We start from the raw sequence: 21,735 nt of genomic DNA, 5'->3' as shown, positions 1-21,735 counted from the left end.
AAACATCGACGGCCTCTTCTCTCTAAAAATTCACCAGACCGCTTCTACCACCAGCAAAGAAGTTTCCATCCCTAATTCCTCTGTGACTCCCACTAACCTAAACATTAAGCTGGCATTGAAGGGTGTGAATTACCCCGGCCAATCTGTTCTTTTAAATACAGCTTTTAGCAAGTTTTGAAAGGAGAAGAGCAGAACTTGCTATGCCAATAATATCGAGTCTTCTGTGGCGAAGTGGTTTTTGCATAGAAAACAAAGCGGTCAGTTGAAGAGGAATAATATCAGTACTTTGTTTAAAACTGTGTGTAAAAAGCTGTCTCTTTATCATTAACAATAAGTTGTAAAACGTGAATGGGGAGTGACAGTCTTCAAGTTTGTGAGAAGATCGCGCCCTGGTGGAATAAAGGCACGAACAGCTTACAGCACCTAGAATTACCAGGAAGTATTTAGAGTAAAACGGTTTCTAAAAGCTGCCTTTATGAAAGTGTTAGGTTGAAGAAACTGTTATTAATCATTTTGTTATCACTCCTGTATGATCAGCAATGAATGTAAATATGTATATATATTATTTTGTTTTCCCCTAGCCTCATACTTTAGATTATATTAATAATAGCATTCCCACCTTAGCAAAACCAGAACTTTCTCTCACCTCCCTATTACTCTTGCGCCTCCCACTGACTATAAATAAAGGAGTCAAGGGGAACCACCCTTTTTTAACACATTCTGCTGTAGTTTGCATTGCAGAGAGTGTGGGTACCCTTGCAAGTAAAACTGTAACCTGTGTGTGTCTCATAAATGTGGAGTTGGGGTGGAAACGCCGGGCGCTTTCCCCAACATAGAATTTGGTCCTTCGAGCCGGATCCGAGGAACCCCGAAGACGTCTCCAGTACGCCGAGAGAAGCGACACCGAAGTCTGTCGACAGCCACTCGAAGTCGGGTGCAAGAAAGACCTGTGATGTGAATTCGTCATCAGGCCGGTGGTTAGAACTGCGCTCGACGTCTGGTGATGTCTGAAGGACCTCGGTGACGGAACAGAGAGCACACTATACAGGTGAGAAACACGGCACCTAAGTGAATAGGTGGCCAAGTGAGAGATACGGCACCTAAATAAGTAGGTGGCCAAGACATGCATGTGGTTGAGGTTAGCCGAAATTAACCGGGAGAGAAAGTAGGCGTTATTGGAAATATATATATTGATGTATGTGGATGTGTTTTTATAGGTTTTAGATTAACCTACACGATCCACCCTAAAAGCAACAACATACTGGTGACTGAAGGATAAAGGACGGGTTTCATCCCTGAAAACTAACACCGCTGCTCTAATAGTGAGCAGTAGAAGGCCGTGTTGGTGTCCTCCTGAGGTCTCATGCCAGGGACTTGCTTTTAGGATTTTTTATGTTTTGTAGTGTATTCAATAAAAGGTAACAATGGGAAAAAATCTGAGTAAACAAATCAAATTAGAGGGAGATGAGAAGTTTATGGAAGGATATAAACCAGGATCAGGACAAATAAGTAGTCAGAGATGGAGGAAAAAACATGGGTTTGAAGGAAAACTCCACACTCCAGACATATTAAAGTTACAGGGAACCTTAAAACTGGAGATGTTACAGACTACCAATAATAAAAAAGGCCAAGATAGAAAAAAGGAATACGTTTTCTCTGATGCATGGTTAGAACAGAGTAAACTAAGAGATAATAAGAGACAACAGAAAAAGGGAAATAAGGAGAAAAAACTCCAGGTGGCTTTAATCACACTAGACGAAGAAACGGCAGCAAGACCTTCTGCCCCTCCAGCTCCTCCACCGCCCCCACAAATTCCGGTGCCTGCACCGGCGCTGGTTCCAGCCACAGATAGACAAGAAGCAGGGAGGGGGGGGTGGAACCATCTCGCATGTTAACTCGAGGGTCTGATCCCTCTCTATATCCTGTAAAAGATTTGGCCACAGCTAAAGTACAATGGCATCCAAAAAATAACACAGAACAAGAGGAGGTAGAATGGCAGTGTCCCCTCGTAGAAGTGGCAAATCCAAATCGAGGCCCAAATAATGCAGGACCCGAAACTATGTTAGTATATAGACCCTGGACCGCTGAGGATAGAACAGCGGCTTTAAAAGGAATACCCCCGGTTGAAGAAGGGGTACCCGAGTTTTGGACTGCCATCCTAGAATTACAAAGTAGTTTTCATTTGAACGGCAGGGAAATGTACCGATGCCTAAGACAGTTGTTTACCCATAAATGGGGACGTGTGGCAGGCGACTTCACTGGACACGGTGCCAATAATCAGCCCTTAGCACATAACTCACAGGAACTCATACAAGCATTACAACACCTGCGAGAGAGGATAGACACAGTCTTCGTGAGACGTGCAGATTATGGGCGAATAGCGCAGTGCAAACAAAAAGATGGAGAGGAACCTGAGGATTTTATGGATAGGATGCGAGTGGTGTTCAGGGGAAATTCAGGAATTCCTCACGACGAGGAAGACGGAGGAGTGTATCAGCAACAATTAAAACGAGCTTTTGTCGCAGGCCTAAAGCCTGAATTGCGAAAATATCTCGACAAACATTGGGTACATCAGAATACTGGCTCAGTCCAACAAGCCTTAGAATATGCCCAACACGCACAGAAAGCGCAGAAACAGCAAAAGACAGATACAATATTCAGCGCCTCTGACGTGGTAGCGCTAGTGCAAACGAACCCTCGGGGACGCGGGGGATTCAGAGGTAGAGGAAGAGGAAGATTTAGAGGCCGAGGAAGATTTAGAAATAAACAAACAGGAGGGTTTTCACAGGAAACAGAGTGTTGGACATGCGGGAAACCTGGACATTTAAGCAGGGACTGCAGGTCAGGGAAGCGACCATTTAATCCAAACTCCACCGAAAATGACCAATGACCCTCCTCGGAGACCCCTGTTGCCGACACTATCCGAGGTGAAACAGAGGTCATTTTAAGGGAAGAAACGGAGGTTACCTTACAAGACCTCCTGGATGAGGAAATAGATTTGCAAGCAGTATGTCAGCTATTAGCAGAAAGGCAGTGGGGAACTTTGCCAAGTCGGAAATTAATCATAAATGGCAAAGTATACGAATGCCTGTGTGATACTGGAGCCTGTAGGACTGTCCTAACCTCCAGTCCTCCTGAAGTCACATACTCCTCATCTGTCATAAATATAAAAACAGCAGGAGGCCAAACAGACAGTCATCAGCTAACAAACCCAGTTGCAGTAAAAGATAAGGAAACTGGGATTGAATGTCAAGCACAAGTGTTAATAAGCCCTTCTTGCCCTGTCAATCTGTTAGGCCGTGACCTTATGGTACAGATGGGCATTAGTGTAGTTGCCACAAACTCTGGCATGAAAGCAATCATAAATGAGGAAGCCTATGTTGTGCAAGGAACCGGAGCACCACAATATTACTGGTCACTGGACCTAGGGGGAACTGCACAGACACGAGAATTGTTGCGAAAAACTAGAGAAAAGCAGTCCCCTAAACAAACCCAGTTCATGCCTGACGATGCCTTACACGTCACTATGTGGTACAAAGGCACCCCAGGACCAGATTATGCATATGACAAAACGTTTCATGCCCTTCAAGACACTTGTATTACCTTACAACATTTGTATGTTAACTCCACTACTGGCTTTTCTGCTGCCTCAGTCATCTTATCTAATAAACAACAGGCTGTGTTCAGAGGGGAAACACCTCACGTATCTCTATCAAAACCACCTCAGATGCAGTGGAGGGATGTAGAGATGTTCTTACGAGATTCCATGCACAGTTACAATGACTACCAACCCGTACCTGGCTCCTGTTGGAGCTATGACAAAAAACACAATGTGTGGCGGTTCCCTTTGGGATGGAGAGTTCAAACCACTCTCACCACACACTTGCAGGACCCAACCTGACAAATTTTTTCTGTTCTGGAGGGGGGATCATGTCCAGATCTAGATCGCCTCCCGGAAGGGTTGTGGTCGTCCTCCCCCACTGATGTAGGACTGGTAAAGGGGTTCCCACCATACAAAGTAATTGTGAAATCAGAACACCGCCCGGTAGTTAGACAATACCCGTTAAAACCTGAGGCAGAGAAAGGTATAGCCCCTGTAGTGCAGGATATGTTGGCATCAGGAATATTGTGAGAGGCTCCTGAGGCCACTTGCAATACTCCTATCTTCCCTGTCCAGAAGGGACATACAGGGAAATGGCGCATGGTGCAGGATTTAAGACCAGTTAATAACATAGTGCAACACGCAGCACCAGACGTGCCCAACCCACACTTATTGCTCAACTCATTAACCCCTGATAAAAGTTACTTCTCAGTAGTTGATCTCAGTAATGCATTTTTCTCAGTACCATTACACTCTGATTCTCAACATTTATTTGGTTTCACCTATAAGGGAAAAAAATACACATATACTAGACTCCCTCAAGGGTTTTCAGAAAGTCCACATGTATATACCATGGCCCTTAGATATTCTATGAGTACCTGTAAAATACCATCCCATAGTCAAGTGCTACTGTATGTAGATGATATATTAATTGCTTCAGATACAAAACAGCATTGTAAGGAAGCCACACTGTTGGTGTTACAGCATTTATATGATACAGGACATAAAGCATCAAAACAAAAATTACAATATTGCAGGGAGGAAGTTATATATCTTGGACATAAACTCTCCCAACAAGGTCGATCATTATTAGAAACTAGAAAACAGGCAATACAAGAGGCACCAAAGCCAAAGACTAAACAGCAAATGATGTCCTTCTTAGGACTTTGTAATTATTGCAGAGAATGGCTACCTGATTATGCCGCACTCGTTCAACCTCTGCAAACCTTAATTTATGGGAAAGACATGGCCTTAAAAGATAAAATTCAGTGGACAAAAGAAGGAGAATTGGCATTCACAAACTTAAAAATGATGCTACAAACAAATGTGATACTTGCCTTACCAGATTATCAACAACCATTTACCTTATGTGTTGATGCTAATCAAGGTTATATGAAAGCGGTATTAACACAGCCGTTCGGGACAAAGGAAAGAGCACTAGCATTCTATTCTAAACGATTAGATGCAGTAGCAGCTGGTTTTCCACAATGTTTGCAAGCATGTGCAGCTGCTGCAGAAGCAGTAAAATTATCAGCAGAATTAGTGTTGTGTCACCCACTCACCCTGAAGGTGCCACATTCAGTTTCATTAGTTTTACTGCAGACACCGCTTCCGTTCCTCACACATGCTAGACATCTGACCTTAGTCTCACTCCTGCTTTCACAGTCAAACATTACTATACAGCGATGTGGTCCTCTTAACCCTAGCACCCTTCTTCCGACAACGGAAGATGGAGAGCCACATTCGTGCAAAGCAGTTGTGGAAGAGCAAACAAAACCCAGAGCAGATATTTTACAGACCCCAATATCAGATTCAATGGTTGTTTATGTAGATGGATCAGCATCAAAAAATGATATGGGAAAAAATAAGGTCGGGTATGCTGTAGTTACATCTACTGAAGTGTTAGAGGCCAATGCACTCCCACCTGCTTGTTCAGCACAAGCGGCTGAACTCTATGCTGTAATTAGGGCATGCGAGCTATTCAAAAATAAGTCACTTACTATATACACTGATAGTCAATATGTGTTTGGAGCTGTTCATCACCATGCAAGAGTGTGGAAAAATAGAGGTTTTAAAACATCGCAGGGAACGTCTCTAACTCACACAAACTTACTACTTAGATTATTAGATGTTGTACAATTACCGACTCGCCTTGCACTGTGCAAATGTAAAGCACACCAAACCGATGCTTCCACAATAGCTAAAGGAAACAACTTTGCAGATAAAACTGCCAAAGAAGCGGCCCTGAAACAGCCCACCTTATCAGTGGCAGACATTCTTTTCATAGATAGTGATGTGCTGTGTGATGCACAGATTCATGCTCCTAAAACAGAAATACAGAGTTGGATCAAGAGAGGAGCAATACAGCAAGGGAAAGTTTACTATATGAATGACAAGCCCATCCTACCAAAAAACTTATACAAAACAGCTGCCTTAGTGAGCCATGGAAATACTCATGTCTCAACAGGAGGGATGGTACATATTATCCAGCAATACTTTTATGCTATAAATTTTTCTGATTATGCAAAGCAATTTTGTAGAACATGCTTAATTTGCTGTAAACATAATGCACAGGGTAACATGAGACCAAAACGTGGCCAGTTCCCTGTAGCTGAGTACCCGTTTCAAGTTGTACATATGGATTTTATTGAATTATCTTGGTCACAAGGGAAGAAGTACTGTCTAGTCATTATAGACACCTTTTCTAAGTGGGTAGAAATATACCCTGTAAAGCACTGTGATGCAATGACTGTTGCAAAATGTTTGGTAGGCCATTATTTCCCTACTTATGGCATACCTCATATTATAAGATCAGACAATGGGACTCATTTTGTAAATCAGACCATGTCCCTTTGTTCACAAGCATTAGGTTTTACGCTTAAGAATCATTGTGCTTATCACCCTCAGAGTGCAGGCTTAGTGGAGAGAACTAACGGCACTATTAAAACAAGGCTCAGAAAAACAATGGAAGAGACAAAAAGGCCGTGGCCAGAATGTTTGTCTCTAGTAAAATTGTGGATGAGAATAACTCCCATTCCTGCAGGATTAACACCTTTTGAGATAGTGTACGGAAGGCCGTTTCCCCTAGCAACCGAAATGAGTGATTTAGGGAAAGCGGACAGAGAAAATACATTGGCTAATTGGATGCGAAAGTTGCTATCATCACAACAAAAACATAGCCCCAGTAGTCTGCCAGTAAATTCTGTTTCTAACCAACAGGATAACTTGCAGCCAGGGGATTGGATCCTGGTCAAGGTCCTGTTGCGGAAGGAGTGGAGCACACCCCGGTGGGACGGTCCTTATCAAGTCCTCCTCACAACACCAACAGCTGTGAAAATAGCAGAACGACCTTCCTGGATACACAAAAGTCACTGTAAACCCATCAAGCCCTTATCAGAGGCCTCAGCGACAGAGTAGCAGTGGAAGTCCGCTACAAAGGCACAGTAACCAATAGGGTGCTGCTGTCTCAACCCGGTGAAGAAAACAACTGAACTGCACTCTATTAGGATGGCTCTGACGGGGTGGGGATGTGGTAAGGTGACTCTAGGGGTCATTCTTGTTGTTGGACTTGTATGGTTGTCCTTGCTCCCACTAGCTCCATTGCAACACCTACGGCGATGGACCCATGACGACTTCCATCTGCGCCCGTTGCCTGCTGACCATTCACACCCGTTCATGAAGAACTACTGGTATCGATATGTACATGACACTGTAACAGCAAAAAATGTGACGAATTGCTATGTTTGTTCTGTGATGCCTACTCATAGTGAAGGACCCACTGTATATGGAAAACCCATGAATATGTCCCAGGCCAAATGTGCTGCATCTTTTGCAGGTATAGGGTACCAAAGTATTGTTTCACTTATATTTTCTTTTGTTTTGTTTTTTATTTTGTTTTTCTGTTGTTTTATAACTGTTATACCATGTTTGAAAATGTTTATTAATCAAGCTCTTAATGCTGCTTTTCGGACACACAGTACAATGTTTCTCTCCCTTACTCAGAATATGGAGACAGAGCCTGTTTCCAGCGATAGCGATGAAGAAGACATGTAATTCATAATGACGGCTGAGCCGAAAGCACCCGTGCAGGGCTCGGACCTGAAGTAATGGAATTAGATGTTTTTCTATGATAAACAGGAGGAACGACTCCTGATGGTTTTCTGTACTCCACAGTTAGGATGATGATGATGTGATCTAAATGACAGTTGTACTGGAAATGCTTTTGCAACTTGTACAATACTGATGTTTTTGATCATACTGTCATGATAAACAGGAGGGACTGTTAGGTTGAAGAAACTGTTATTAATCATTTTGTTATCACTCCTGTATGATCAGCAATGAATGTAAATATGTATATATATTATTTTGTTTTCCCCTAGCCTCATACTTTAGATTATATTAATAATAGCATTCCCACCTTAGCAAAACCAGAACTTTCTCTCACCTCCCTATTACTCTTGCGCCTCCCACTGACTATAAATAAAGGAGTCAAGGGGAACCACCCTTTGTAACACATTCTGCTGTAGTTTGCATTGCAGAGAGTGTGGGTACCCTTGCAAGTAAAACTGTAACCTGTGTGTGTCTCATAAATGTGGAGTTGGGGTGGAAACGCCGGGCGCTTTCCCCAACAGAAAGAGAGAAAAAAAAAAATATATATATATATAAAATAGTAAAATGGAAGGGGAGTGATAGATTTAAATTAATCGTGAAGTGGAGCGCCCCCTGTATAAAGTAAAAGTGAGAAAAGTTTACAGCACCTGGTATTCCCAGGTGGTCTCCCATCCAAGTACTAACCAGACCCTAACCTGCTTAGCTTCCGAGATCAGACGAGATCGGGCGTGTTCAGGGTGGTATGGCCGTAAGCGAGAGATGCCACCAAAAACATCCCTTTTGCATTACACGCCTCTATACATGCCAGTTGGTCCCATTGGATCCTACTAATGTTCTTTTTTTTTTTTTATCTGACTCACACTGCAGCCCCACCATCCAATCGGCAGCGCCGGACCCACACCAAACATTCACCAAACTACTCAGCCGGCAGCCTACCACAATTATTCCATTCTTTCCGCATCCGCACGCTTCCTTCTTTTTAACTCCTTTTCACTACCGCACAGGTTAATCGCCGCACGTCCCCCGCCGGCAAACATTACTCCTTTGCCTACTGCATGCAGGCTTCTCTTAACGACCCTCTGTTATCAACTCCGCTAACAGCCACAAAATCTCCGCCGCACGAAGCCCACTGGTAGCTGCTGAATCACATGCTTCCCCAAAACGTCGCGCTGTCAGAACACTGGGAGCTACACACACCAACAAGTCCATACTGCAGGCTGCAGCCAGAACAATTTTCTACATTCAAACATCGACGGCCTCTTCTCTCTAAAAATTCACCAGACCGCTTCTACCACCAGCAAAGAAGTTTCCATCCCTAATTCCTCTGTGATTCCCACTAACCTAAACATTAAGCTGGCATTGAAGGGTGTGAATTACCCCGGCCAATCTGTTCTTTTAAATACAGCTTTTAGCAAGTTTTGAAAGGAGAAGAGCAGAACTTGCTATGCCAATAATATCGAGTATTCTGTGGCGAAGTGGTTTTTGCATAGAAAACAAAGCGGTCAGTTGAAGAGGAATAATATCAGTACTTTGTTTAAAACTCTGTGTAAAAAGCTGTCTCTTTATCATTAACAATAAGTTGTAAAACGTGAATGGGGAGTGACAGTCTTCAAGTTTGTGAGAAGATCGCGCCCTGGTGGAATAAAGGCACGAACAGCTTACAGCACCTAGAATTACCAGGAAGTATTTAGATTAAAACGGTGTGTAAAAGCTGCCTTTATGAAAGAGAGAAAATAAAAATATATATATAAAATAGTAAAATGGAAGGGGAGTGATAGATTTAAATTAATCGTGAAGTGGAGCGCCCCCTGTATAAAGTAAAAGTAAGAAAAGCTTACAGCACCTGGTATTCCCAGGTGGTCTCCCATCCAAGTACTAACCAGACCCTACCCTGCTTAGCTTCCGAGATCAGACGAGATCGGGCGTGTTCAGGGTGGTATGGCCGTAAGCGAGAGATGGCACCAAAAACATCCCTTTTGCATTACACGCCTCTATACATGCCAGTTGGTCCCATTGGATCCTACTAATGTTCTTTTTTTTTTTTTTATCTGACTCACACTGCAGCCCCACCATCCAATCGGCAGCGCCGGACCCACACCAAACATTCACCAAAGTACTCAGCCGGCAGCCTACCACAATTATTCCATTCTTTCCGCATCCGCACACTTCCTTCTTTTTAACTCCTTTTCACTACCGCACAGGTTAATCGCCGCACGTCCCCCGCCGGCAAACATTACTCCTTTGCCTACTGCATGCAGGCTTCTCTTAACGACCCTCTGTTATCAACTCCGCTAACAGCCACAAAATCTCCGCCGCACGAAGCCCACTGGTAGCTGCTGAATCACATCCTTCCCCAAAACGTTGCGCTGTCAGAACACTGGGAGCTACACACACCAACAAGTCCATACTGCAGGCTGCAGCCAGAACAATTTTCTACATTCAAACATCGACGGCCTCTTCTCTCTAAAAATTCACCAGACCGCTTCTACCACCAGCAAAGAAGTTTCCATCCCTAATTCCTCTGTGATTCCCACTAACCTAAACATTAAGCTGGCATTGAAGGGTGTGAATTACCCCGGCCAATCTGTTCTTTTAAATACAGCTTTTAGCAAGTTTTGAAAGGAGAAGAGCAGAACTTGCTATGCCAATAATATCGAGTCTTCTGTGGCGAAGTGGTTTTTGCATAGAAAACAAAGCGGTCAGTTGAAGAGGAATAATATCAGTACTTTGTTTAAAACTGTGTGTAAAAAGCTGTCTCTTTATCATTAACAATAAGTTGTAAAACGTGAATGGGGAGTGACAGTCTTCAAGTTTGTGAGAAGATCGCGCCCTGGTGGAATAAAGGCACGAACAGCTTACAGCACCTAGAATTACCAGGAAGTATTTAGAGTAAAACGGTTTCTAAAAGCTGCCTTTATGAATGAGAGAAAAATAAATAAATATATATATATATAAAATAGTAAAATGGAAGGGGAGTGATAGATTTAAATTAATCGTGAAGTGGAGCGCCCCCTGTATAAAGTAAAAGTGAGAAAAGCTTGCAGGACCTGGTATTCCCAGGTGGTCTCCCATCCAATTACTAACCAGACCCTACCCTGCTTAGCTTCCGAGATCAGACGAGATCGGGCGTGTTCAGGGTGGTATGGCCGTAAGCGAGAGACGCCACCAAAAACATCCCTTTTGCATTACACGCCTCTATACATGCCAGTTGGTCCCATTGGATCCTACTAATGTTCTTTTTTTTTTTTTTATCTGACTCACACTGCAGCCCCACCATCCAATCGGCAGCGCCGGACCCACACCAAACATTCACCAAACTACTCAGCCGGCAGCCTACCACAATTATTCCATTCTTTCCGCATACCGCACACTTCCTTCTTTTTAACTCCTTTTCACTACCGCACAGGTTAATCGCCGCACGTCCCCCGCCGGCAAACATTACTCCTTTGCCTACTGCATGCAGGCTTCTCTTAACGACCCTCTGTTATCAACTCCGCTAACAGCCACAAAATCTCCGCCGCACGAAGCCCACTGGTAGCTGCTGAATCACATGCTTCCCCAAAACGTCGCGCTGTCAGAACACTGGGAGCTACACACACCAACAAGTCCATACTGCAGGCTGCAGCCAGAACAATTTTCTACATTCAAACATCGACGGCCTCTTCTCTCTAAAAATTCACCAGACCGCTTCTACCACCAGCAAAGAAGTTTCCATCCCTAATTCCTCTGTGATTCCCACTAACCTAAACATTAAGCTGGCATTGAAGGGTGTGAATTACCCCGGCCAATCTGTTCTTTTAAATACAGCTTTTAGCAAGTTTTGAAAGGAGAAGAGCAGAACTTGCTATGCCAATAATATCGAGTATTCTGTGGCGAAGTGGTTTTTGCATAGAAAACAAAGCGGTCAGTTGAAGAGGAATAATATCAGTACTTTGTTTAAAACTGTGTGTAAAAAGCTGTCTCTTTATCATTAACAATAAGTTGTAAAACGTGAATGGGGAGTGACCGTCTTCAAGTTTGTGAGAAGATCGCGCCCTGGTGGAATAAAGGCACGAACAGCTTACAGCACCTAGAATTACCAGGAAGTATTTAGAGTAAAACGGTTTCTAAAAGCTGCCTTTATGAATGAGAGAAAAATAAATAAATATATATATATAAAATAGTAAAATGGAAGGGGAGTGATAGATTTAAATTAATCGTGAAGTGGAGCGCCCCCTGTATAAAGTAAAAGTGAGAAAAGCTTACAGCACCTGGTATTCCCAGGAGGTCTCCCATCCAAGTACTAACCAGACCCTACCCTGCTTGGCTTCCGAGATCGGATGAGATCGGGCGTGTTCAGGGTGGTATGGCCATAAGCGACAGACGCGACCAAAAACAGCCCTTTTGCATTACACGCGTCTATACATGCCAGTTAGTCCCATTGGATCCTACTCCTGTTTTTTTTTTTTTTTTTTATCTGACTCACACTGCAGCACCACCATCCAATCGGCAGCGCCGGACCCACACCAAACATTCACCAAACTACTCAGCCGGCAGCCTACCACAATTATTCCATTCTTTCCGCATCCGCACACTTCCTTATTTTTAACTCCTTTTCACTACCGCACAGGTTAATCGCCGCACGTCCCCCGCCGGCAAACATTACTCCTTTGCCTACTGCATGCAGGCTTCTCTTAACGACCCTCTGTTATCAACTCCGCTAACAGCCACAAAATCTCCGCCGCACGAAGCCCACTGGTAGCTGCTGAATCACATGCTTCCCCAAAACGTCGCGCTGTCAGAACACTGGGAGCTACACACACCAACAAGTCCATACTGCAGGCTGCAGCCAGAACAATTTTCTACATTCAAACATCGACGGCCTCTTCTCTCTAAAAATTCACCAGACCGCTTCTACCACCAGCAAAGAAGTTTCCATCCCTAATTCCTCTGTGATTCCCACTAACCTAAACATTAAGCTGGCATTGAAGGGTGTGAATTACCCCGGCCAATCTGTTCTTTTAAATACAGCTTTTAGCAAGTTTTGAAAGGAGAAGAGCAGAACTTGCTATGCCAATAATATCGAGTCTTCTGTGGCGAAGTGGTTTTTGCATAGAAAACAAAGCGGTCAGTTGAAGAGGAATAATATCAGTACTTTGTTTAAAACTGTGTGTAAAAAGCTGTCTCTTTATCATTAACAATAAGTTGTAAAACGTGAATGGGGAGTGACAGTCTTCAAGTTTGTGAAAAGATCGCGCCCTGGTGGAATAAAGGCACGAACAGCTTACAGCACCCAGAATTACCAGGAAGTATTTAGAGTAAAACGGTGTGTAAAAGCTGCCTTTATGAATGAGAGAAAAAAATATATATATATAAAATAGTAAAATGGAAGGGGAGTGATAGATTTAAATTAATCGTGAAGTGGAGCGCCCCCTGTATAAAGTAAAAGTGAGAAAAGCTTACAGCACCTGGTATTCCCAGGAGGTCTCCCATCCAAGCACTAACCAGACCCTACCCTGCTTGGCTTCCGAGATCGGATGAGATCGGGCGTGTTCAGGGTGGTATGGCCGTAAGCGAGAGATGCCACCAAAAACATCCCTTTTGCATTACACGCCTCTATACATGCCAGTTGGTCCCATTGGATCCTACTAATGTTCTTTTTTTTTTTTTTTATCTGACTCACACTGCAGCCCCACCATCCAATCGGCAGCGCCGGACCCACACCAAACATTCACCAAACTACTCAGCCGGCAGCCTACCACAATTATTCCATTCTTTCCGCATACCGCACACTTCCTTCTTTTTAACTCCTTTTCACTACCGCACAGGTTAATCGCCGCACGTCCCCCGCCGGCAAACATTACTCCTTTGCCTACTGCATGCAGGCTTCTCTTAACGACCCTCTGTTATCAACTCCGCTAACAGCCACAAAATCTCCGCCGCACGAAGCCCACTGGTAGCTGCTGAATCACATGCTTCCCCAAAATGTCGCGCTGTCAGAACACTGGGAGCTACACACACCAACAAGTCCATACTGCAGGCTGCAGCCAGAACAATTTTCTACATTCAAACATCGACGGCCTCTTCTCTCTAAAAATTCACCAGACCGCTTCTACCACCAGCAAAGAAGTTTCCATCCCTAATTCCTCTGTGATTCCCACTAACCTAAACATTAAGCTGGCATTGAAGGGTGTGAATTACCCTGGCCAATCTGTTCTTTTAAATACAGCTTTTAGCAAGTTTTGAAAGGAGAAGAGCAGAACTTGCTATGCCAATAATATCGAGTCTTCTGTGGCGAAGTGGTTTTTGCATAGAAAACAAAGCGGTCAGTTGAAGAGGAATAATATCAGTACTTTGTTTAAAACTGTGTGTAAAAAGCTGTCTCTTTATCATTAACAATAAGTTGTAAAACGTGAATGGGGAGTGACCGTCTTCAAGTTTGTGAGAAGATCGCGCCCTGGTGGAATAAAGGCACGAACAGCTTACAGCACCTAGAATTACCAGGAAGTATTTAGAGTAAAACGGTGTGTAAAAGCTGCCTTTATGAATGAGAGAAAAAAAAATATATATATAAAATAGTAAAATGGAAGGGGAGTGATAGATTTAAATTAATCGTGAAGTGGAGCGCCCCCTGTATAAAGTAAAAGTGAGAAAAGCTTACAGCACCTGGTATTCCCAGGAGGTCTCCCATCCAAGTACTAACCAGACCCTACCCTGCTTGGCTTCCGAGATCGGATGAGATCGGGCGTGTTCAGGTTGGTATGGCCATAAGCGAGAGACGCGACCAAAAACAGCCCTTTTGCATTACACGCGTCTATACATGCCAGTTAGTCCCATTGGATCCTACTCCTGTTTTTTTTTTTTTTTTCATCTGACTCACACTGCAGCCCCACCATCCAATCGGCAGCGCCGGACCCACACCAAACATTCACCAAACTACTCAGCCGGCAGCCTACCACAATTATTCCATTCTTTCCGCATCCGCACACTTCCTTATTTTTAACTCCTTTTCACTACCGCACAGGTTAATCGCCGCACGTCCCCCGCCGGCAAACATTACTCCTTTGCCTACTGCATGCAGGCTTCTCTTAACGACCCTCTGTTATCAACTCCGCTAACAGCCACAAAATCTCCGCCGCACGAAGCCCACTGGTAGCTGCTGAATCACATGCTTCCCCAAAACGTCGCGCTGTCAGAACACTGGGAGCTACACACACCAACAAGTCCATACTGCAGGCTGCAGCCAGAACAATTTTCTACATTCAAACATCGACGGCCTCTTCTCTCTAAAAATTCACCAGACCGCTTCTACCACCAGCAAAGAAGTTTCCATCCCTAATTCCTCTGTGATTCCCACTAACCTAAACATTAAGCTGGCATTGAAGGGTGTGAATTACCCCGGCCAATCTGTTCTTTTAAATACAGCTTTTAGCAAGTTTTGAAAGGAGAAGAGCAGAACTTGCTATGCCAATAATATCGAGTCTTCTGTGGCGAAGTGGTTTTTGCATAGAAAACAAAGCGGTCAGTTGAAGAGGAATAATATCAGTACTTTGTTTAAAACTGTGTGTAAAAAGCTGTCTCTTTATCATTAACAATAAGTTGTAAAACGTGAATGGGGAGTGACCGTCTTCAAGTTTGTGAGAAGATCGCGCCCTGGTGGAATAAAGGCACGAACAGCTTACAGCACCTAGAATTACCAGGAAGTATTTAGAGTAAAACGGTGTGTAAAAGCTGCCTTTATGAATGAGAGAAAAAAAAATATATATATAAAATAGTAAAATGGAAGGGGAGTGATAGATTTAAATTAATCGTGAAGTGGAGCGCCCCCTGTATAAAGTAAAAGTGAGAAAAGCTTACAGCACCTGGTATTCCCAGGAGGTCTCCCATCCAAGTACTAACCAGACCCTACCCTGCTTGGCTTCCGAGATCGGATGAGATCGGGCGTGTTCAGGTTGGTATGGCCATAAGCGAGAAACGCGACCAAAAACAGCCCTTTTGCATTACACGCGTCTATACATGCCAGTTAGTCCCATTGGATCCTACTCCTGTTTTTTTTTTTTTTTTTATCTGACTCACACTGCAGCACCACCATCCAATCGGCAGCGCCGGACCCACACCAAACATTCACCAAACTACTCAGCCGGCAGCCTACCACAATTATTCCATTCTTTCCGCATCCGCACACTTCCTTATTTTTAACTCCTTTTCACTACCGCACAGGTTAATCGCCGCACGTCCCCCGCCGGCAAACATTACTCCTTTGCCTACTGCATGCAGGCTTCTCTTAACGACCCTCTGTTATCAACTCCGCTAACAGCCACAAAATCTCCGCCGCACGAAGCCCACTGGTAGCTGCTGAATCACATGCTTCCCCAAAACGTCGCGCTGTCAGAACACTGGGAGCTACACACACCAACAAGTCCATACTGCAGGCTGCAGCCAGAACAATTTTCTACATTCAAACATCGACGGCCTCTTCTCTCTAAAAATTCACCAGACCGCTTCTACCACCAGCAAAGAAGTTTCCATCCCTAATTCCTCTGTGATTCCCACTAACCTAAACATTAAGCTGGCATTGAAGGGTGTGAATTACCCCGGCCAATCTGTTCTTTTAAATACAGCTTTTAGCAAGTTTTGAAAGGAGAAGAGCAGAACTTGCTATGCCAATAATATCGAGTCTTCTGTGGCGAAGTGGTTTTTGCATAGAAAACAAAGCGGTCAGTTGAAGAGGAATAATATCAGTACTTTGTTTAAAACTGTGTGTAAAAAGCTGTCTCTTTATCATTAACAATAAGTTGTAAAACGTGAATGGGGAGTGACCGTCTTCAAGTTTGTGAGAAGATTGCGCCCTGGTGGAATAAAGGCACGAACAGCTTACAGCACCTAGAATTACCAGGAAGTATTTAGAGTAAAACGGTGTGTAAAAGCTGCCTTTATGAAAGAGAGAATATATATATATAAATAAAATAGTAAAATGGAAGGGGAGTGATAGATTTAAATTAATCGTGAAGTGGAGCGCCCCCTGTATAAAGTAAAAGTGAGAAAAGCTTACAGCACCTAGTATTCCCAGGTGGTCTCCCTTCCAAGTACTAATCAGACCATACTCTGCTTAGCTTCCAAGATCATGCGTGTTCAGGGTGGTATAGCCGTAAGCAAGAACCGCTAACAAAAACAGCCCTTTTGCATTACACGCCTCTATACATGCCAGTTAGTCCCATTGGATCCTACTCCTGTTTTTTTTTTTTTTTTTTTTTTTTATCTGACTCACACTGCAGCCCCACCATCCAATCGGCAGCGCCGGACCCACACCAAACATTCACCAAACTACTCACCCGGCAGCCTACCACAATTATTCCATTCTTTCCGCATCCGCACACTTCCTTCTTTTTAACTCCTTTTCACTACCGCACAGGTTAATCGCCGCACGTCCCCCGCCGGCAAACATTACTCCTTTGCCTACTGCATGCAGGCTTCTCTTAACGACCCTCTGTTATCAACTCCGCTAACAGCCACAAAATCTCCGCCGCACGAAGCCCACTGGTAGCTGCTGAATCACATGCTTCCCCAAAACGTCGCGCTGTCAGAACACTGGGAGCTACACACACCAACAAGTCCATACTGCAGGCTGCAGCCAGAACAATTTTCTACATTCAAACATCGACGGCCTCTTCTCTCTAAAAATTCACCAGACCGCTTCTACCACCAGCAAAGAAGTTTCCATCCCTAATTCCTCTGTGATTCCCACTAACCTAAACATTAAGCTGGCATTGAAGGGTGTGAATTACCCCGGCCAATCTGTTCTTTTAAATACAGCTTTTAGCAAGTTTTGAAAGGAGAAGAGCAGAACTTGCTATGCCAATAATATCGAGTCTTCTGTGGCGAAGTGGTTTTTGCATAGAAAACAAAGCGGTCAGTTGAAGAGGAATAATATCAGTACTTTGTTTAAAACTCTGTGTAAAAAGCTGTCTCTTTATCATTAACAATAAGTTGTAAAACGTGAATGGGGAGTGACAGTCTTCAAGTTTGTGAGAAGATCGCGCCCTGGTGGAATAAAGGCACGAACAGCTTACAGCACCTAGAATTACCAGGAAGTATTTAGAGTAAAACGGTTTCTAAAAGCTGCCTTTATGAATGAGAGAAAAAAATATATATATATATAAAATAGTAAAATGGAAGGGGAGTGATAGATTTAAATTAATCGTGAAGTGGAGCGCCCCCTGTATAAAGTAAAAGTGAGAAAAGCTTACAGCACCTGGTAGTCCCAGGTGGTCTCCCATCCAAGTACTAACCAGACCCTACCCTGCTTAGCTTCCAAGATCAGACGAGATCGGGCGTGTTCAGGGTGGTATGGCCGTAAGCGAGAGATACTACCAAAAACAGCCCTTTTGCATTACACGCGTCTATACATGCCAGTTAGTCCCATTGGATCCTACTCCTGGTTTTTTTTTTTTTTATCTGACTCACACTGCAGCCCCACCATCCAATCGGCAGCGCCCGACCCACACCAAACATTCACCAAACTACTCAGCCGGCAGCCTACCACAATTATTCCATTCTTTCCGCATCCGCACACTTCCTTCTTTTTAACTCCTTTTCACTACCGCACAGGTTAATCGCCGCACGTCCCCCGCCGGCAAACATTACTCCTTTGCCTACTGCATGCAGGCTTCTCTTAACGACCCTCTGTTATCAACTCCGCTAACAGCCACAAAATCTCCGCCGCACGAAGCCCACTGGTAGCTGCTGAATCACATGCTTCCCCAAAATGTCGCGCTGTCAGAACACTGGGAGCTACACACACCAACAAGTCCATACTGCAGGCTGCAGCCAGAACAATTTTCTACATTCAAACATCGACGGCCTCTTCTCTCTAAAAATTCACCAGACCGCTTCTACCACCAGCAAAGAAGTTTCCATCCCTAATTCCTCTGTGATTCCCACTAACCTAAACATTAAGCTGGCATTGAAGGGTGTGAATTACCCCGGCCAATCTGTTCTTTTAAATACAGCTTTTAGCAAGTTTTGACAGGAGAAGAGCAGAACTTGCTATGCCAATAATATCGAGTCTTCTGTGGCGAAGTGGTTTTTGCATAGAAAACAAAGCGGTCAGTTGAAGAGGAATAATATCAGTACTTTGTTTAAAACTCTGTGTAAAAAGCTGTCTCTTTATCATTAACAATAAGTTGTAAAACGTGAATGGGGAGTGACAGTCTTCAAGTTTGTGAGAAGATCGCGCCCTGGTGGAATAAAGGCACGAACAGCTTACAGCACCTAGAATTACCAGGAAGTATTTAGAGTAAAACGGTTTCTAAAAGCTGCCTTTATGAATGAGAGAAAAAAAATATATATATATATAAAATAGTAAAATGGAAGGGGAGTGATAGATTTAAATTAATCGTGAAGTGGAGCGCCCCCTGTATAATGGAAAAGTGAGAAAGGCTTACAGCACCTGGTATTCCCAGGTGGTCTCCGATCCAAGTACTAACCAGACCCTACCCTGCTTAGCTTCCAAGATCAGACGAGATCGGGCGTGTTCAGGGTGGTATGGCCGTAAGCGAGAGATGCTACCAAAAACAGCCCTTTTGCATTACACGCGTCTATACATGCCAGTTAGTCCCATTGGATCCTACTCCTGTTTTTTTTTTTTTTTATCTGACTCACACTGCAGCCCCACCATCCAATCGGCAGCGCCGGACCCACACCAAACATTCACCAAACTACTCAGCCGGCAGCCTACCACAATTATTCCATTCTTTCCGCATCCGCACACTTCCTTCTTTTTAACTCCTTTTCACTACCGCACAGGTTAATCGCCGCACGTCCCCCGCCGGCAAACATTACTCCTTTGCCTACTGCATTCAGGCTTCTCTTAACGACCCTCTGTTATCAACTCCGCTAACAGCCACAAAATCTCCGCCGCACGAAGCCCACTGGTAGCTGCTGAATCACATGCTTCCCCAAAACGTCGCGCTGTCAGAACACTGGGAGCTACACACACCAACAAGTCCATACTGCAGGCTGCAGCCAGAACAATTTTCTACATTCAAACATCGACGGCCTCTGCTCTCTAAAAATTCACCAGACCGCTTCTACCACCAGCAAAGAAGTTTCCATCCCTAATTCCTCTGTGATTCCCACTAACCTAAACATTAAGCTGGCATTGAAGGGTGTGAATTACCCCGGCCAATCTGTTCTTTTAAATACAGCTTTTAGCAAGTTTTGACAGGAGAAGAGCAGAACTTGCTATGCCAATAATATCGAGTCTTCTGTGGCGAAGTGGTTTTTGCATAGAAAACAAAGTGGTCAGTTGAAGAGGAATAATATCAGTACTTTGTTTAAAACTCTGTGTAAAAAGCTGTCTCTTTATCATTAACAATAAGTTGTAAAACGTGAATGGGGAGTGACAGTCTTCAAGTTTGTGAGAAGATCGCGCCCTGGTGGAATAAAGGCACGAACAGCTTACAGCACCTAGAATTACCAAGAAGTATTTAGAGTAAAACGGTTTCTAAAAGCTGCCTTTATGAATGAGAGAAAAAAAATATATATATATATATAAAATAGTAAAATGGAAGGGGAGTGATAGATTTAAATTAATCGTGAAGTGGAGCGCCCCCTGTATAAAGGAAAAGTGAGAAAGGCTTACAGCACCTGGTATTCCCAGGTGGTCTCCCATCCAAGTACTAACCAGACCCTACCCTGCTTAGCTTCCGAGATCAGACGAGATCGGGCGTGTTCAGGGTGGTATGGCCGTAAGCGAGAGATGCTACCAAAAACAGCCCTTTTGCATTACACGCGTCTATACATGCCAGTTAGTCCCATTGGATCCTACTCCTGTTTTTTTTTTTTTTTATCTGACTCACACTGCAGCCCCACCATCCAATCGGCAGCGCCGGACCCACACCAAACATTCACCAAACTACTCAGCCGGCAGCCTACCACAATTATTCCATTCTTTCCGCATCCGCACACTTCCTTCTTTTTAACTCCTTTTCACTACCGCACAGGTTAATCGCCGCACGTCCCCCGCCGGCAAACATTACTCCTTTGCCTACTGCATTCAGGCTTCTCTTAACGACCCTCTGTTATCAACTCCGCTAACAGCCACAAAATCTCCGCCGCACGAAGCCCACTGGTAGCTGCTGAATCACATGCTTCCCCAAAACGTCGCGCTGTCAGAACACTGGGAGCTACACACACCAACAAGTCCATACTGCAGGCTGCAGCCAGAACAATTTTCTACATTCAAACATCGACGGCCTCTTCTCTCTAAAAATTCACCAGACCGCTTCTACCACCAGCAAAGAAGTTTCCATCCCTAATTCCTCTGTGATTCCCACTAACCTAAACATTAAGCTGGCATTGAAGGGTGTGAATTACCCCGGCCAATCTGTTCTTTTAAATACAGCTTTTAGCAAGTTTTGAAAGGAGAAGAGCAGAACTTGCTATGCCAATAATATCGAGTCTTCTGTGGCGAAGTGGTTTTTGCATAGAAAACAAAGCGGTCAGTTGAAGAGGAATAATATCAGTACTTTGTTTAAAACTCTGTGTAAAAAGCTGTCTCTTTATCATTAACAATAAGTTGTAAAACGTGAATGGGGAGTGACAGTCTTCAAGTTTGTGAGAAGATCGCGCCCTGGTGGAATAAAGGCACGAACAGCTTACAGCACCTAGAATTACCAGGAAGTATTTAGAGTAAAACGGTTTCTAAAAGCTGCCTTTATGAATGAGAGAAAAAAAAATATATATATATAAAATAGTAAAATGGAAGGGGAGTGATAGATTTAAATTAATCGTGAAGTGGAGCGCCCCCTGTATAAAGTAAAAGTGAGAAAAGCTTACAGCACCTGGTAGTCCCAGGTGGTCTCCCATCCAAGTACTAACCAGACCCTACCCTGCTTAGCTTCCAAGATCAGACGAGATCGGGCGTGTTCAGGGTGGTATGGCCGTAAGCGAGAGATACTACCAAAAACAGCCCTTTTGCATTACACGCGTCTATACATGCCAGTTAGTCCCATTGGATCCTACTCCTGGTTTTTTTTTTTTTT

The 21,735-nt window shown here is 43.9% G+C and overlaps 11 non-coding genes across 11 annotated transcripts; all 11 read right to left on the bottom strand.

Moving 5' to 3' along the window:
* Positions 1–8,346: 8,346 nt before the first annotated feature.
* On the bottom strand, positions 8,347–8,465 carry LOC125735406 (5S ribosomal RNA). Its single transcript, XR_007394702.1, has one exon. It is a non-coding gene; the product is annotated as a 5S ribosomal RNA (ribosomal RNA).
* A 1,077-nt stretch (positions 8,466–9,542) lies between these two features.
* LOC125728590 (5S ribosomal RNA) lies at positions 9,543–9,661 on the bottom strand. Its single transcript, XR_007389189.1, has one exon. It is a non-coding gene; the product is annotated as a 5S ribosomal RNA (ribosomal RNA).
* A 1,085-nt stretch (positions 9,662–10,746) lies between these two features.
* On the bottom strand, positions 10,747–10,865 carry LOC125730727 (5S ribosomal RNA). The gene has a single exon (XR_007391019.1). It is a non-coding gene; the product is annotated as a 5S ribosomal RNA (ribosomal RNA).
* Positions 10,866–11,949: 1,084 nt separating this feature from the next.
* On the bottom strand, positions 11,950–12,068 carry LOC125732726 (5S ribosomal RNA). The gene has a single exon (XR_007392096.1). It is a non-coding gene; the product is annotated as a 5S ribosomal RNA (ribosomal RNA).
* Positions 12,069–13,146: 1,078 nt separating this feature from the next.
* Positions 13,147–13,265, bottom strand: LOC125733982 (5S ribosomal RNA). Its single transcript, XR_007393312.1, has one exon. It is a non-coding gene; the product is annotated as a 5S ribosomal RNA (ribosomal RNA).
* Positions 13,266–14,344: 1,079 nt separating this feature from the next.
* LOC125734541 (5S ribosomal RNA) lies at positions 14,345–14,463 on the bottom strand. Its single transcript, XR_007393849.1, has one exon. It is a non-coding gene; the product is annotated as a 5S ribosomal RNA (ribosomal RNA).
* A 1,077-nt stretch (positions 14,464–15,540) lies between these two features.
* On the bottom strand, positions 15,541–15,659 carry LOC125734540 (5S ribosomal RNA). The gene has a single exon (XR_007393848.1). It is a non-coding gene; the product is annotated as a 5S ribosomal RNA (ribosomal RNA).
* Positions 15,660–17,930: 2,271 nt separating this feature from the next.
* LOC125736029 (5S ribosomal RNA) lies at positions 17,931–18,049 on the bottom strand. Its single transcript, XR_007395312.1, has one exon. It is a non-coding gene; the product is annotated as a 5S ribosomal RNA (ribosomal RNA).
* A 1,078-nt stretch (positions 18,050–19,127) lies between these two features.
* Positions 19,128–19,246, bottom strand: LOC125736171 (5S ribosomal RNA). The gene has a single exon (XR_007395457.1). It is a non-coding gene; the product is annotated as a 5S ribosomal RNA (ribosomal RNA).
* A 1,080-nt stretch (positions 19,247–20,326) lies between these two features.
* LOC125734217 (5S ribosomal RNA) lies at positions 20,327–20,445 on the bottom strand. The gene has a single exon (XR_007393539.1). It is a non-coding gene; the product is annotated as a 5S ribosomal RNA (ribosomal RNA).
* Positions 20,446–21,522: 1,077 nt separating this feature from the next.
* LOC125736028 (5S ribosomal RNA) lies at positions 21,523–21,641 on the bottom strand. Its single transcript, XR_007395311.1, has one exon. It is a non-coding gene; the product is annotated as a 5S ribosomal RNA (ribosomal RNA).
* Between the last annotated feature and the right edge of the window lie 94 nt (positions 21,642–21,735).

This window comes from Brienomyrus brachyistius, chromosome 2 (genome assembly GCF_023856365.1).
Source record: "Brienomyrus brachyistius isolate T26 chromosome 2, BBRACH_0.4, whole genome shotgun sequence".
Taxonomy (NCBI): Eukaryota; Metazoa; Chordata; class Actinopteri; order Osteoglossiformes; family Mormyridae; genus Brienomyrus; species Brienomyrus brachyistius.
This window is presented reverse-complemented; position numbering and strand designations above follow the sequence as displayed.